Below are 16,382 nucleotides of genomic sequence, written 5' to 3'. Positions count from 1 at the left end.
TTGTCCTTTGGCCACCCCCCCTCCTGGAGGTGAGAGGAGTCTGAGCTCAGCACAGGCTGAGGACATCCATCCCTGGCCTCTGCTGGGCTCAGACTGAGCTGTATAGCTCAAAACACATGACTTCTGATTTCACAGAGAAACCCTCCACGGCTTCCCCAGGTCTCCTAGTGCCTTATAAGGCATTCAAAAATGTCACTTGTGGTTTCTCCATGAAACCGGAAGTCGCATTATTTGAGCTGTGCAGCCTTGGCCTCTGCTGAACTTCCCAGAGGCGAGGGGTACAGACGTGTGCGGGAGTGGATAACTGAATCCCCAAATACTGGATCCGTGGATATCGGGGCCCCCTGTACTGTGCCAGTGTGCTCAGGACAGGGGGAGGGTGCTTGGTGCAGCTACAAGCAGGCAAGTAGGGGGTGAGAGACATTGAGGGAGGAGGAGGAGAAGAGAAAGTGGCCTCTTCATGAGCAGAAGGCAGCTCTGGCATCATGCAGGTGCAGAGGAAAGGATGCCTATACAGTATATGGGCAACAGGGGTTGCAGTTGCAGTAATTGCGTCCAGCCAATTACACTCATTTCTTAGAAAGTTTCCTGAATTGGGTCAATTTTTTTCTTCAAATGGGCACTGATATTGGCCCGTAGAGAACTGTCGGACACATCTGTACCCATTTCCAGACTTGCCCCACCATCTTGGGCACCATTATGGGATGCCAGCTGAGCCTTCACAACCTTGGCAATGATGGGAGGCTGATGATGAGAGTTCTATCTGAAGGCTGCTGTGTGGCTGGAGCATCAAGTGGCAGGTTGAGGAGGGGGAGGAAGGGTGAAGCAACCCCCTCCCCACTGTTGAACTCTGATACCTCGTTGTTGGGCCGGCAACCTTCAACGAGTCGAGGGGCATCCCATACAAAGGAGGAAATGTCAGATTCTGGAGATGTTGATGGGTGATATTGCTGTCACCCAGCCCCATAGACTTCAAGTCAAGATTCAGATTCATAAAGTTCACAGAGTGCAAGGGGGAGGAGGAAGCCTTGCTGGAGGGCTGGAGAAAGGAGGGAGTCCTTAGGAAGGAGTGCTGAGCCCCGGGGAGGGAGGGACGGCCTGGGAACAGGTGTGTGCAGTGGCAGGTCCTTGGTTGCAGACTGGGCCTAGGAGACGGAGGTAAAGGGGGTAATTTGTACCCGGGCCCAGGGTCAGAAAGGGGGCCCAGAAGCCAAAGTAGGGGGCCCAGAAATGTCCTGGGATCTTACATTTTCCAGTCTCACCCCGACTAACTGACCACATGGGATGTGTATGGCGCACGGCGGCAAGTACTGCCAGAAGCCACATGCACCAGGCCCAGGAATGCATACATTCCTTAACAGTGTCACATCTGGGAGGAAGCTGGCCTGCTCCAGGAGCTCTTTGACTTGTGGATCTGCTTCCATGAAGGAGTGGATGGGAGCTCAGGGACACAGCTGCAGGGCTACAGCTGCTGCAGAAGTGCTGCCCACCCCATTGCCCCCCCCAGTCTGTTTCACCCCCTCCCTCTTTGGGAAGGGGTCCCAAAGAAAGTTTGTACCCCCTGATAGGTCTCCTCTTGGAGGCCCTGGTTGCAGAGCTGTGGCTCTGGAGTTGCACAGGCTGCATTGAGGCTGTGGTTGCACAAGCCCAGGGAAGAGAAGGGCCTGCTGGACTCTGCACTTGTGAATTGCGGCCTGGGTTGGCGCCTGTGCAAAGACTGTGCTTACGGTTCTTATCCCACCCCACAATGATTGCCAGCCCCCCTTCCCCTGGCCTGGCCTCATCTATTAAACCATCTGATCTCATGAGCATCTCATGATTTCATTTGATCAGGGTGATGGCTGGAACCCCAACCTCCCCACCCCCCACCCCCGGGCTGGTGTTAGTGCAGAGGCCAAGCCCCTCTCCCAACCCTCCTCCCAGCTAAGACTACAGCTGCATTTGGAGATAGTCCTCTTCTCCCATCAGGATTAAGCGCCAAGACGTTCCTCGTCCCTGAATCTGCCCAACCTCCCACTGCAGCCATCACCCGAAACAATGGAAAGAAATTCAAACATGTACATGAAGCAGGTACACAGGGTTTAAAAAAAAAACAAACTCATGCAAGTCTCCTTTCTCCTCCTGCAGACAAAGAGAATCGAAGCAAAGCAAGCCTTGTGGAGGAGCAGAAATGGCAAGCCAGGTAAGGGAGATTTGCAGAGGACGGCTTGGCTTCTCCTGGAACATCTTTTTCAGCTGTCTGCACCACACTTGTTTCCTTCCTGTTAAGCCCCCTGACTTTCTCGTTTCCTGTAACCCCAAATCTTCCTTCTCCAGGGCTCCTCTGGAAAGCCCAGCTAACCTACCTCCATCCCTTCTCTCCCTGCAATTCCCCCCTCTCTGCTCTGGGCTTCTCCTTCAGAGGAGTTTCTCTCTCCTCACCTCTTCTTTCATTCTCCTTCTAGCTACACAGTGCCCAAGAGTCCTGGGCATGCTTTCCTGGGAATACGACCCATTGGAAGCAGTGGGGCTCACTTCCAGGCTTTCATGTATAGGATTCTGGTGTCAGTTTGGGAACTAAAATGGATGGACAGGATCCTCTGAGCCTCCTTTCAGGAAACTTGGGAATCCTCCTCGGAGCTGGAAGCCCCAAAGGTGGACATGCACACTTCAGAGGGAACATGTGTGAGGGAAGGTTTTCAAATTTAGAAATGTTTTGTCCTTCCATGGAAACTGGAATACAGTTGTCAGTTTCAATTGCAGTCATGGCCTAGGCTGGCTTGCTAATAGGATATTTCTCCTTTTCCTTTCAGAGCCCCATTTCGTTTGCGGAGCTAGCACTGTATTTCAGCCGTGAAGAGTGGGCTCTGCTGAGTCCACGCCAAAGGCACGTGTATGAGTCTGTCATGATGGAGAATTATGAAAATATTATCTTCATAGGTAAGGAAGGTCCTTTGCCTCTTAATTGATAGATGCCCAGGTAGGAAACACTTCTCTGGTGGATATTGCTGAGGTGAGTTGGTGGCCAGGCTGCTGCCACACCTGATGGCTCCCCAGCCTCCCCTTCTGGCTGGCCCAGGTCACTTGATAAGGAGGGTAGCCTGGGGACATGGTGCCATAAATTAGCTGGAGGTTAGCAGAACTCATTCCTATTAAATTCCCATTAAATTCCCATTAAGGTCCACTGTACTACCAAGTTTGTTTGCCATCCTTATTCAGAAAAGTTATAACATCCTAATATTTCCCTGATAAGTGCTTGCCTACAATTTTGCTTTTGCTTGGTTTTCATAATCAATATAATGCTGAACTCCGCAGGACCTTGAGTCATTTGACCCGTTCCTAAAATGTCATGCAGACTCCATCCATGCTAGATTGTTGCAGTTCTGTTAGTGTCCTTCAGGAAGCACAAACGGAAACTTACTCAAGACAGCACTGAGGTCCTTTTTCTGGGCCCATCTGGAAGGAGAAGGTTGTCTTTTCTACATAGCGTTGCCCTCTCTCTGAAGGAACCAGTGTGCAGCCTGGGCATGCTTCTGGATCCAGAAACTCAAGGCGCAATCCTAACCCCTTATGTCAGTGCTTTCCAGTACTGACATGAGGGCAATGCAGCTCTGAGGTAAGGGAACAAACATTCCCTTACTTTGAGGAGGCCTCATTGAGTGACACCCATGCAGCACATGTCCCATTGGCACCACTATGCTAGTGCTGGAAAGCACTGACATGAGGGGTTAGGATTGCGTCCTCAGATCGCCATGGTTCATGGCTTTTGGATGGTTCATCAATTGCACCCTTTCAGGGCAATATTCAACTCAATAGGAGAAAACTTTCTCTCATCCCTAAACCTGAAATGTTACTCTGTAACTGAAATGCAGTTATTGTTGTGGCTTTTCTGGGTCCTGGTTCTGTATAGAAAAAAACAACTTGTGACTTCCCCAACTAGCTGCAGTTTCTTCCTTTAGTCCTTTCCTGCATTTATTTTCTTATTTCAACAGAATCCGTTTGGAACCAGATTGGAAGAAAGAGAAAGACAGCTCATTCTTTACAGCACAGAACCCACACAGGAGAGAAGCCCTATAAGTGCCAGGAGTGTTTAAAAAGCTTCAGGATCAGCAGCAACCTTATAGTCCATCACAGAACCCACACAGGGGAGAAACCCTATAAGTGCCAGGAGTGTGGAAAGAGCTTCAACCAGAGTAGTAAACTTAAGATCCATGAGAGAACCCACACAGGGAAGAAACCCTATAAGTGCCAGAAGTGTGGCAAGAGCTTCAGTGACAGCAGCCACCTTATACGCCATCACAGAACCCACACAGGGGAGAAACCCTATAAGTGCCAGGAGTGTGGAAAGAGCTTCAGTGACAGCAGCTGCCTTATATACCGTCACAGAACCCACACGGGAGAAACCCTATAAGTGCCAGGAGTGTGGAAAGAGCTTCAACCAGAGTAGTAAACTTAAGATCCATGAGAGAACCCACACAGGGGAGAAACCCTATAAGTGCCAGGAGTGTGGAAAGAGCTTCAGCCAGAGGTCTAATCTTATGATCCACCAGAAAACCCACATGGGGAGAAACCCTATAAGTGCCAGGAGTGTGGAAAAGCCTTCAGTTAGTGTCATCGTCTCAAGAGCCTCCAGAGAACCCACTCAGTAGAGAATCCTTAAACATCTTAGGAGAGTTGAAAGTGTTTTTGTACTAAGTGAGGCAACAAAAGATGAGTTCCTTGTTTGCATCAGATAATTGATGTTTGAAGAATCTCTGCTATTACTGCAGTGTAATAGATGAAGTGCCTTGCTTGTTGTTTTTCAAAAAAATAAAACTTGTCCAAATTGCCCTATTATTATTTCCTAACCTATGGACTGGGCCTTGCTCTTACTTTCCCAGTTTGGAAGGTCTCATGCAGGTCAAAGGGATTCCACTTGGGGACTAACAGGGCACTTGGCTCCCTGTTGGCTCCCAGAGATCTTTGGTGGGGAGGAAGGGGTAGCTTCTTTGTCCAGGTTTCTAGCTGAATGAGAAAGACTTGTTCCTCTGAGGTTATGTTCTGAAACTTCTGGACATTTGTATCTCAGGGCACAACCCTAACCAGGTCTACTCAGAAGTAAGTCCTGTTTTGTTCAATGGGACTTACTCTCAGGAAAGTGTGGTTAGGATTGCAGCCTCCATCATTGTCCCAGGTTAGCTTCCAGCACCAATCACTCTAATGCAGGGGTGCCCAAACCCCGGCCCTGGGGCCACTTGCGGCCCTTGAGGACTCCCAATGCGGCCCTCAGGGAGCCCCCAGTCGCCAATGAGCCTATGGCCCTCAGGAAACTTGCTGGAGCCTGCACTGGCCCGACACAACTGCTCTCAGTGTGAGGGTGACTGTTTGACCTCTCATGAGCTGTGGGATGAGGGCTCCCTCCACTGCTTGCTGTTTCACGTCTGTGATGCAGTAGTGGCAGCAGAGGAAAGGCCAGCCTTGCTTTGTGCAAGGCCTTTTATAGGCCTTGAGCTATTGCAAGACCTTCATTCATTCATATAAGTTCATCTTTAATATATTCATTTGTGTAAACTTATGTAAATTTATTCAAATTTTAAATGTAAATTAATTCTTTCCTCTGGCCCCCAACACACTGACACAGAGATGATGTGGCCCTCCTGCCAATAACTTTGGACACCCCTGCTCTAATGCAGATCCTAATTTCACAGACGTCAGAAACAGACATTTCCTTCTCCTTTAAGCATTATACATTTTGCACATGAATGTCTGAATTGACCTAGGTGTATTTGGATTTAATTGTCTTTCATCGTTAACAGAACCCATTCCTATTATTCCGTTAAGCCATTTCTGCCCCTATATATATATGCAATATATGTTGCATATATGCAACAGGGATAAAATGTGTACACCCATGGGCTAGGCAAAAATGAGTTAAACTGAGGGTTCACTGTACTACCAAGTTTGTTTGCCATCCTTATTAGGAAAGGTTCTAACATCCTAACATTTCCCTGATAATTGCTTGCCTACAATTTTGCTTGGTTTTCACAATCAAAATAATGTTGAAATCTGTAGGAAGTTGAATCATTTGACCCTTTCCTAAACTGTTACGCAGACTCCATCCAGGCCAGATTGTAGCAGTCTTGTTAGTGTCCTTCAGGAAGCACCATGGAAGTCACTGGCCAAAAAGCACTGATGGAGGGGTGGGAATGGCTCTCCCAAGTTCATGCTGGTTTGGATAGTTGCTAAGTTGGGTAGTTGCTGATTCAATAAAGGTATGTAGATGGAGGAGGATTTGGACGAGGTTTAGTCAACAGATACTTATGGCCCAATTCTACCATCTTTTGCTGGTATGCAGGGGTGCTGACTCAGCAGCCACTTGTATCCTGCATACTAGCAGAGAACCAGTCAGGCCAGGAGAGGTAAATTAAGAAAATATTAACTTGTCTCCCTGGAAGCTGCCTGATCCCTTACGGGACTCTTCAGATCAGTGCCAGCTCTTTTGCTGCCTTACATCTGAAGATTGGCAAGGGGTATGGCTGGGCTGGGCCAGGGAAAAGGATTTGACAACCGCTGCTTGAGATTATCCCCCATTCCTCCCTTAAGAACATAAGAACATAAGAACAGCCCCACTGGATCAGGCCATAGGCCCATCTAGTCCAGCTTCCTGTATCTCACAGTGGCCCACCAAATGCCCCAGGGAGAACACCAGATAACAAGAGACCTCATCCTGGTGCTCTCCCCTACATCTGGCATTCTGACTTAACCCATTCCTAAAATCAGGAGGTTGCGCATACACATCATGGCTTGTACCCCATAATGGATTTTTCCTCCAGAAACTCGTCCAATCCCCTTTTAAAGGCGTCTAGGCTAGACGCCAGCACCACATCCTGTGGCAAGGAGTTCCACAGACCGACCACGCGCTGAGTAGAGAAATATTTTCTTTTGTCTGTCCTAACCCGCCCAACACTCAATTTTAGTGGATGTCCCCTGGTTCTGGTATTATGTGAGAGTGTAAAGAGCATCTCCCTATCCACTCTGTCCATCCCCTGCATAATTTTGTATGTCTCAATCATGTCCCCCCTCAGGCGTCTCTTTTCTAGGCTGAAGAGGCCCAAACGCCGTAGCCTTTCCTCATAAGGAAGGTGCCCCAGCCCCGTAATCATCTTAGTCGCTCTCTTTTGCACCTTTTCCATTTCCACTATGTCTTTTTTGAGATGCGGCGACCAGAACTGGACACAATACTCCAGGTGTGGCCTTACCATCGATTTGTACAACGGCATTATAATACTAGCCGTTTTGTTCTCAATACCCTTCCTAATGATCCCAAGCATAGAATTGGCCTTCTTCACTGCCGCCGCACATTGGGTCGACACTTTCATCGACCTGTCCACCACCACCCCAAGATCTCTCTCCTGATCTGTCACAGACAGCTCAGAACCCATCAGCCTATATCTAAAGTTTTGATTTTTTGCCCCAATGTGCATGACTTTACACTTACTGACATTGAAGCGCATCTGCCATTTTGCTGCCCATTCTGCCAGTCTGGAGAGATCCTTCTGGAGCTCCTCACAATCACTTCTGGTCTTTACCACTCGGAAAAGTTTGGTGTCGTCTGCAAACTTAGCCACTTCACTGCTCAACCCTGTCTCCAGGTCATTTATGAAGAGGTTGAAAAGCACCGGTCCCAGGACAGATCCTTGGGGCACACCGCTTTTCACCTCTCTCCATTGTGAAAATTGCCCATTGACACCCACTCTCTGCTTCCTGGCCTCCAACCAGTTCTCAATCCACGAGAGGACCTGTCCTCTAATTCCCTGACTGTGGAGTTTTTTCAGTAGCCTTTGGTGAGGGACCGTGTCAAACGCCTTCTGAAAGTCCAGATATATAATGTCCAAGGGTTCTCCCGCATCCACATGCCTGTTGACCTTTTCAAAGAATTCTATAAGGTTCGTGAGGCAAGACTTACCCTTACAGAAGCCATGCTGACTCTCCCTCAGCAAGGCCTGTTCGTCTATGTGTTTTGAGATCCTATCTTTGATGAGGCATTCCACCATCTTACCCGGTATGGATGTCAGGCTGACCGGCCTATAGTTTCCCGGGTCCCCCCTCTTTCCCTTTTTAAAAATAGGCGTGACATTTGCTATCCTCCAATCTTCTGGCACTGTGGCCGTTTTGAGGGACAAGTTGCATACCTTGGTCAAGAGATCTGCAACTTCATTCTTCAATTCCTTAATAACCCTTGGGTGTATGCCATCAGGGCCCGGTGACTTATTGATCTTTAATTTATCAATGAGGTCTGAAACATCTTCTCTTTTAACCTCTATCTGACTTAACTCCTCGGTTAGGAGGGGCCGTTCGGGTAGCGGTATCTGCCCGAGGTCTTCTGCCGTGAAGACAGATGCAAAGAACTCATTTAATTTCTCTGCCATCTCTAAGTCTCCTTTTATCTCCCCTTTCCCTCCCTCACCATCCAGAGGGCCAACCGCTTCTCTGGCGGGTTTCCTGCTTCTAACATATTTGAAGAAGCTTTTATTATTCCCCTTAATGTTGCTGGCCATGCGTTCCTCATAGTCTCGCTTGGCCTCCCCTATCACCTTCTTACATTTCTTTTGCCACAGTTTATGTTCCTTTTTATTCTCTTCATTAGGGCAAGACTTCCATTTACGGAAGGAAGCTTCCTTGCCCTTCACAGCCTCTCTAACTTGGCTGGTTAGCCATGCGGGCACCCTCCTGGATTTAGTGGAACCCTTCTTTCTTTGCGGTATACACCTCTGCTGGGCCTCTATTACTGTTGTTTTAAGCAGCCTCCATGCATTCTGGAGAGACTGGACTCTTTTTACCCTCCCTTTCAACCTCCTTCTAACCAGCCTCCTCATTTGAGGGAAGTCCGCCCGTCGAAAGTCAAGGGTTTTTGTTAGAGATTTGCCTGGTATTCTTCCCCCAACGTGCACGTCAAAACGGATCGCAGCATGATCACTGTTCCCCAATGGCTCAGTAACGTTTACATCTCTAACCAGGTCCTGCGTACCGCACAAAATTAAATCCAGAGTCACCTGTCCTCTGGTGGGCTCCGTGACTAGCTGATCTAAGCCACAGTCATTCAGCACGTCAAGAAATCCGGTTTCCTTATCGTGACCAGAACACAAATTGACCCAGTCAATATGAGGATAATTGAAGTCCCCCATGATTACAACCCTGTCCTTCCTTGTCACCTCCCTGATCTGTTTCCTCATTTCAAGGTCCCCATCAGATTTCTGGTCTGGAGGACGATAGCACGCCCCCAGTATTACATCGCTGCACAAGCCTGGTAATTTAACCCACAGAGATTCTACGGTGGAGTCGGACCCACCTTCAATCTCTACTTTGCTGGATTCTATCCCTTCCTTAACATAAAGGGCCACCCCACCTCCAACACGCCCCTGCCTGTCCCTCCTGTAGAGTTTATAGCCCGGGACTGCGGTATCCCACTGATTCTCCGCATTCCACCAGGTTTCCGTTATGCCCACTATGTCAATATTTTCCCTTGTCACCAGACAAATCCCTTGATTTGCTCCTGCTAACACCAGCTGACAGCCATTCTGCAGAGCGCTGTTGGTGGCGTAAGATTCGGAAGGTCTTACACCGTTGGCAACCCCACAGATTGCCATGATGGTGCCATGATGCCATGATGCCATGATGGTGGCCTGCACTGGAATTCTTCCCCATGTTCTGCACCTCTGGCTTACAACCAAGGAAGCAGAGTTCCCCTAACATGAACCTTTTTTTGACAGGATGTATTTTGAAACCCTGGTTTCTTGCAAGGATGTTTCCCAAGAATTAAATGCAGTTGGGGGTCTCACTTCTGCAATCCACTGACCAAATCATTACTGTGCACAATTGATGGATATTTTAGGGGTTAACCTATCTTCTCTCAGATCTCTCTATCACAGTATATCAGCCAGCACTTAATACATGCCTCTGCTTCCCTCAGGTTTGTAACAGGGCTATCTGGGCTGAGGCCCAAGGATATTTCAAAAATTAGTGCCATTATTTTTTGCTGGAAAGTTGGTTATCCCCTCCAAGTCCCCTCTTCTTTTCCTCATGCTTATATCTAGATTGTGAGCCTGGGCACAGTTTATTCATATACAGCACCTGCTATATTTTAGGCGTGTCTACAAACCATAATGAGTTTTTCAATCATGTCTAAGTGTGCCGTTTAGGTTGGGTGCTTGTAAGTCCATCACCTTCCCATAACTAAGTAATTATACCTTAGGGGAGGAGGTTTTTCTCAACCCTACCTGGAAATCCCAAGGATTGAACTTGGGACCTTCTGCATGCAAAGAAGTTGCTCCTCCACTACCACTTCACTTCGTCAAGTGGTGGTTCATTTGATGAAGCATTCTCTCACACAAAGGTACTACAGGTTGGGCATCCCTGATCCGAAATTCTGAAATCCAAAGTATTCAAAAAACTTCAACTTTTCTGAATGCCACTATGACACCACAAGTGGAAAATTCCACACCTGACCTCATCAGATGGGTCACTCAAAATGCACAAAATAATTTAAAATGCTGTGTAAAATGACCTGGCTATGTGTATAAGGTGTATATGAAACATAAATGAATTTATGTTTAGACTTTGGGCTTTTAGACTTCCCCAAGATATCTCATTAGGAATATGCAAGTATTCCAAACTACAGTAAAATCTGATATCCGAAATGCTTCTGATTCCAAGCACTTTGGATAAGGGATGCCCAACCTGTATTGTTATGAACCATTAAATGGGCTTATGTACTCCCTATAGATGCCACAGCTACAAGATCCTTTGCTTCCAACAACAAGAAAAAAACCATTTGACCTGTGTCAATTACATTGCTAAATTTGTGAAGAGTCACTCAAAACAAGTTATCACAGCAAATGTCCCTAAAACATACCTCTTTTTTGTAATGTCATCTTGAATGCCAACAGGAGCTGGGATTGAACCTTGGTCCGAATGTGACATACACTCTCCTTCCTTTTGATATCTCATTGTCTTTCCCCTGCCTAAAATGGCACTATGACCACATGTGAATGGAAGAGGTAAGGAGAGGAGCTAAAGTAAGCCCTTGTATAGCATCATATATTCAAGACGGCTGTACCAGTGACCAGGGCACACTGAGTCTAGGCAGAACCCCCTCCCTTTGGCATGCCATTTCAATTTCCACCAACAGAAACGGAAGCTAATGTGGTGGACGGAGCCCTGCAACAAGGAAGCAGACGTGCTGAACATCTTCTTTCTGGGTTGCTAGACTCTGCCTGAATGTTCCCAGCCTTGGCCAAAACAAATACGTTGGCTTGATTGATAGCCCCAACAAAACTGGTAGTCAATTTGTCAGCCGTAGGGAGCGTGTGCAGAACTAACACAAAGGAGGTCTTTATCAGGAATACGTGGTCTCAGGAAAAAAAAAAAACTTGCTTATTTTTCTCCTGTGCCACCTTTAAATTTTATTTCTGAATTACTTGCACTGTACCAGTTGATAAGGGCCATGTGCTTAAATACACACACAACATTAACACCTTAAGAACATAAGAACAGCCCCACTGGAACAGGCCATAGGCCCATCTAGTCCAGCTTCCTGTATCCCACCAAATGCCCCAGGGAGCACCCCAGATAACAAGAGACCTCATCCTGGTGCCCTCCCTTGCATCTGGCATTCTGACATAACCCATTTCTAAAATCAGAAGGTTGCACATACACATCATGGCTTGTACCCCATAATGGATTTTTCCTCCAGAAACTTGTCCAATCCCCTTTTAAAGGCGTCTAGGCTAGACGCCAGCACCACATCCTGTGGCAAGGAGTTCCACAGACTGACCACACGCTGAGTAAAGAAATATTTTCTTTAGTCTGTCCTAACCCGCCCAACACTCAATTTTAGTGGATGTCCCCTGGTTCTGGTATTATGTGAGAGTGTAAAGAGCATCTCCCTATCCACTCTGTCCATCCCCTGCATAATTTTGTATGTCTTAATCATGTCCCCCCTCAGGCGTCTCTTTTCTAGGTTGAAGAGGCCCAAACGCCATAGCCTTTCCTCATAAGGAAGGTGCCCCAGCCCCGTAATCATCTTAGTCGCTCTCTTTTGCACCTTTTCCATTTCCACTATGTCTTTCTTGAGATGCGGCGACCAGAACTGGACACAATACTCCAGGTGTGGCCTTACCATAGATTTGTACAACGGCATTATAATACTAGCCGTTTTGTTCTCAATACCCTTCCTAATGATCGCAAGCATAGAATTGGCCTTCTTCACTGCCGTCGCACATTGGGTCGACACTTTCATCGACCTGTCCACCACCACCCCAAGATCTCTCTCCTGATCTGTCACAGACAGCTCAGAACCCATCAGCCTATATCTAAAGTTTTGATTTTTTGCCCCAATGTGCATGACTTTTACTGACATTGAAACGCATCTGCCATTTTGCTGCCCATTCTGCCAGTCTGGAGAGATCCTTCTGGAGCTCCTCACAATCACTTCTGGTCTTCACCACTTGGAAAAGTTTGGTGTCATCTGCAAACTTAGCCACTTCACTGCTCAACCCTGTCTCCAGGTCATTTATGAAGAGGTTGAAAAGCACCGGTCCCAGGACAGATCCTTGGGGCACACCACTTTTCACCTCTCTCCATTGTGAAAATTGCCCATTGACACCCACTCTCTGCTTCCTGGCCTCCAACCAGTTCTCAATCCATGAGAGGACCTGCCCTCTAATTCCCTGACTGTGGTGTTTTTTCAGTAGCCTTTGGTGGGGGACCGTGTCAAACGCCTTCTGAAAGTCCAGATATATAATGTCCACGGGTTCTCCCACATCCACATGCCTGTTGACCTTTTCAAAGAATTCTATAAGGTTCGTGAGGCAAGACTTACCTTTACAGAAGCCATGCTGACTCTCCCTCAGCAAGGCCTGTTCGTCTATGTGTTTTGAGATCCTATCTTTGATGAGGCATTTCACCATCTTACCCGGTATGGATGTTAGGCTGACCGGCCTATAGTTTCCCGGGTCCCCCCTCTTTCCCTTTTTAAAAATAGGCGTGACATTTGCTATCCTCCAATCTTCTGGCACCATGGCCGTTTTGAGGGACAAGTTGCATACCTTAGTCAAGAGATCTGCAACTTCATTCTTCAATTCCTTAATAACTCTTGGGTGGATGCCATCAGGGCCCGGTGACTTATTGATCTTTAATTTATCAATGAGGTCTGAAACATCTTCTCTTTTAACCTCTATCTGACTTAACTCCTCGGTTAGGAGGGGCCGTTCGGGCAGCGGTATCTGCCCAAGGTCTTCTGCCGTGAAGACAGATGCAAAGAACTCATTTAATTTCTCTGCCATCTCTAAGTCTCCTTTTATCTCCCCTTTCCCTCCCTCACCATCCAGAGGGCCAACCGCTTCTCTGGCGGGTTTCCTGCTTCTAACATATTTGAAGAAGCTTTTGTTATTCCCCTTAATGTTGCTGGCCATGCATTCCTCATAGTCTCGCTTGGCCTCCCGTATCACCTTCTTACATTTCTTTTGCCACAGTTTATGTTCCTTTTTATTCTCCTCATTAGGGCAAGACTTCCATTTACGGAAGGAAGCTTTCTTGCCCTTCACAGCCTCTCTAACTTGGCTGGTTAGCCATGCGGGCACCCTCCTGGATTTAGTGGAACCCTTCTTTCTTTGCGGTATACACCTCTGCTGGGCCTCTATTACTGTTGTTTTAAGCAGCCTCCATGCACTCTGGAGAGATTGGACTCTTTTTACCCTCCCTTTCAACCTCCTTCTAACCAGCCTCCTCATTTGAGGGAAGTCCGCCCGTCGGAAGTCAAGGGTTTTTGTTAGAGATTTGCCTGGTATTCTTCCCCCAACGTGCACGTCAAAACGGATCGCAGCATTTTCACTGTTCCCCAATGGCTCAGTAACGTTTACATCTCTAACCAGGTCCTGCGTACCGCACAATATTAAATCCAGAGTCACCTGTCCTCTGGTGTGCTCCGTGACTAGCTGCTCTAAGCCAGTCATTTAGCACGTCAAGGAATCCGGTCTCCTTATCGTGACCAGAACACAAATTGACCCAGTCAATATGAGGATAATTGAAGTCCCCCATGATTACAACCCTGTCCCTCCTTGTCACCTCCCTGATCTGTTTCCTCATTTCAAGGTCCCCATCCGATTTCTGGTCTGGAGGACGATAGCACGCCCCCAGTATTACATCGCTGCACAAGCCTGATAATTTAATCCACAGAGATTCTACAGTGGAGTCGGACCCACCTTCAATCTCTACTTTGCTGGATTCTATCCCTTCCTTAACATAAACAACCACCCCACCTCCAACATGCCCCTGCCTGTCCCTCCTGTAGAGTTTATAGCCCGGGATTGCGGTATCCCACTGATTCTCCGCATTCCACCAGGTTTCCGTTATGCCCACTATGTCAATATTTTCCCTTGTCACCAGACATTCCAGTTCTCCCACCTTTGCTCGTAGACTTCGGGCATTCGCATAAAAGCATTTGTACACGGAATGCCCCAGGATGCGCTGCTTATTTGCTCCTTTGTCCCCGCATCCTCTCATTGTGCCAAACCGTCTATCACATCCCATCACGCTACCTTTCCCAATTTCTTCTCCTACTCTGCCTTTGTCTTGTTGTTCTCTAACCTCCCCATCCGAACCGGATGCCCCTCGGCTCCTGTCGGCCTTCCCCCAGGGATCAGTTTAAAAGCTGCTCTGCCACCTTTTTAATGTTATGCGCCAGCAGTCTGGTTCCATTCTGGTTCTAGTGGAGCCCGTCCCTCTTGTACAGGCCCCGCTTGTCCCAAAAAGTTCCCCAGTGCCTAACGAATCTAAACCCCTCCTCCCTACACCACCGTCTCATCCACGCATTGAGACCCCTGATCTCCGCTTGCCTAGCTGGCCCTGTGCGTGGAACAGGTAGCACTTCAGAGAACGCTACCTTTGAGGTCATGGCTTTCAGCTTCCTGCCTAAAAGCCTAAATTTGGCCTCCAGGACCTCCCAGCTACACTTGCTCACGTCGTTGGTGCCGACATGCACCACAGCCGCTACCTTTTCCCAAGCACTTACTAGCCTGTCTAGACGAGAAGTGATGTCTGCAACCTTCGCACCAGGCAGGCAAGTCACCATGCGGTCCTCACATCCGTCGCAAACTCCCCTCTCTATATTTCTAATAATCGAATTCCCCACTACAAGAAGCCCCCGACCCCCCTCCCGCTGAGGAGTATCCCAAGTGCGTTCAGATACGGGCCCATCCCCTGGAGAAGGGGTCCCCCCTAGGGGATTGTTTCCCTCCTCTCCAGGATGACGTCCTCCAGTCCCAAGACTTCCCACCCGGGCAGCTGAGGAGTTGCACGCCTGAGGTTGAGACGAAGCCTGATCGTCCCACGGTCCTCCTCTGCCTGCCTGCGCTTCTCCAGGTTGGCCACCAAGGCTTCAAGGGAGCGGATGCGTTCCCTGAGACCCTGGAGCTCCTTACACCGAGGACACACCCATGACTTATGCCCCAGAGGCATATAATCATACATGTGGCACTCGATGCAGAACACTGGATAGCCCCCACCCTGCTGCTGGCTGTCTGATTGCATAGCTTTTTTTGTTGTTGTTTTATTTAGGGGTCCTTTTAAAAACCCTACACTGGATAGCAGCCCTTTTCTCAAGGGAAGAGGAAGGGCAGTGTATGGGGCCCTGGCCTCCTTGCCCTGCTGCTGAACTCACCCAGATGCTAAACTCTCGTGCCTTACCTGGCACTTAGTTCCCGAGGCACTGGGTTCCCAGAGGCCACACACGTCTGGAGAGAGCCTCACGCGATGGCAGGCTTCCATCACCTTCATAAAGGCTTCCATAGGTAATCGTGCCAATACTCTCTCTTCCTCCCATAATAATACAGCTCCCAAAATGGCTTCTATTGGAGTCCTCACATAATATTTCTAACCATTTGCTATAGAACAGTGGTTCTCAAACTTTTAGCATCAGGACCCACTTTTTAGAATGAGAATCTGTCAGGACCCACCGGAAGTGATGTCATGACCGGAAGTGACGTCATCAAGCAGGAAAATTTTTAACAATCCTAGGCTGGAATCCTACCTGCACATACCCAGGAGTAAGCCCCATTGACTATCATTGTTAAAAGCATATGCATGGTAGCCTGTTAAAAGTACAGATCTGTCACACTTCCCCAAATACAGTCACATACGATGGTAGCATCAAGTCTAATACATTAAAAATAAAATATTAAAATGAATGGGAACCCACCTGAAATTGGCCCGCAACCCACCTAGTGGGTCCCGACCCATAGTTTGAGAAACACTGCTAGAATGTTCAGAGAGGTTTATGTGCATTATCTCAGGGGCAGACTAGGGCAGTAGGCAATCTTCTTCTTTAGCGTTTGTTCCATGTGGTGGCGAGGTCAGCTATTTTGGAA

The 16,382-nt window shown here is 48.0% G+C and overlaps 1 pseudogene; it reads left to right on the top strand.

Annotated features, from left to right (window-relative positions):
* The first annotated feature begins 2,037 nt into the window (after positions 1–2,037).
* Positions 2,038–4,628, top strand: LOC136641859 (zinc finger protein 239-like; annotated as a pseudogene).
* The last annotated feature ends 11,754 nt before the right edge of the window (positions 4,629–16,382 follow it).

The sequence above is a fragment of the Tiliqua scincoides genome, chromosome 2, assembly GCF_035046505.1.
Source record: "Tiliqua scincoides isolate rTilSci1 chromosome 2, rTilSci1.hap2, whole genome shotgun sequence".
NCBI lineage: Eukaryota > Metazoa > Chordata > Lepidosauria > Squamata > Scincidae > Tiliqua > Tiliqua scincoides.
This window is presented reverse-complemented; position numbering and strand designations above follow the sequence as displayed.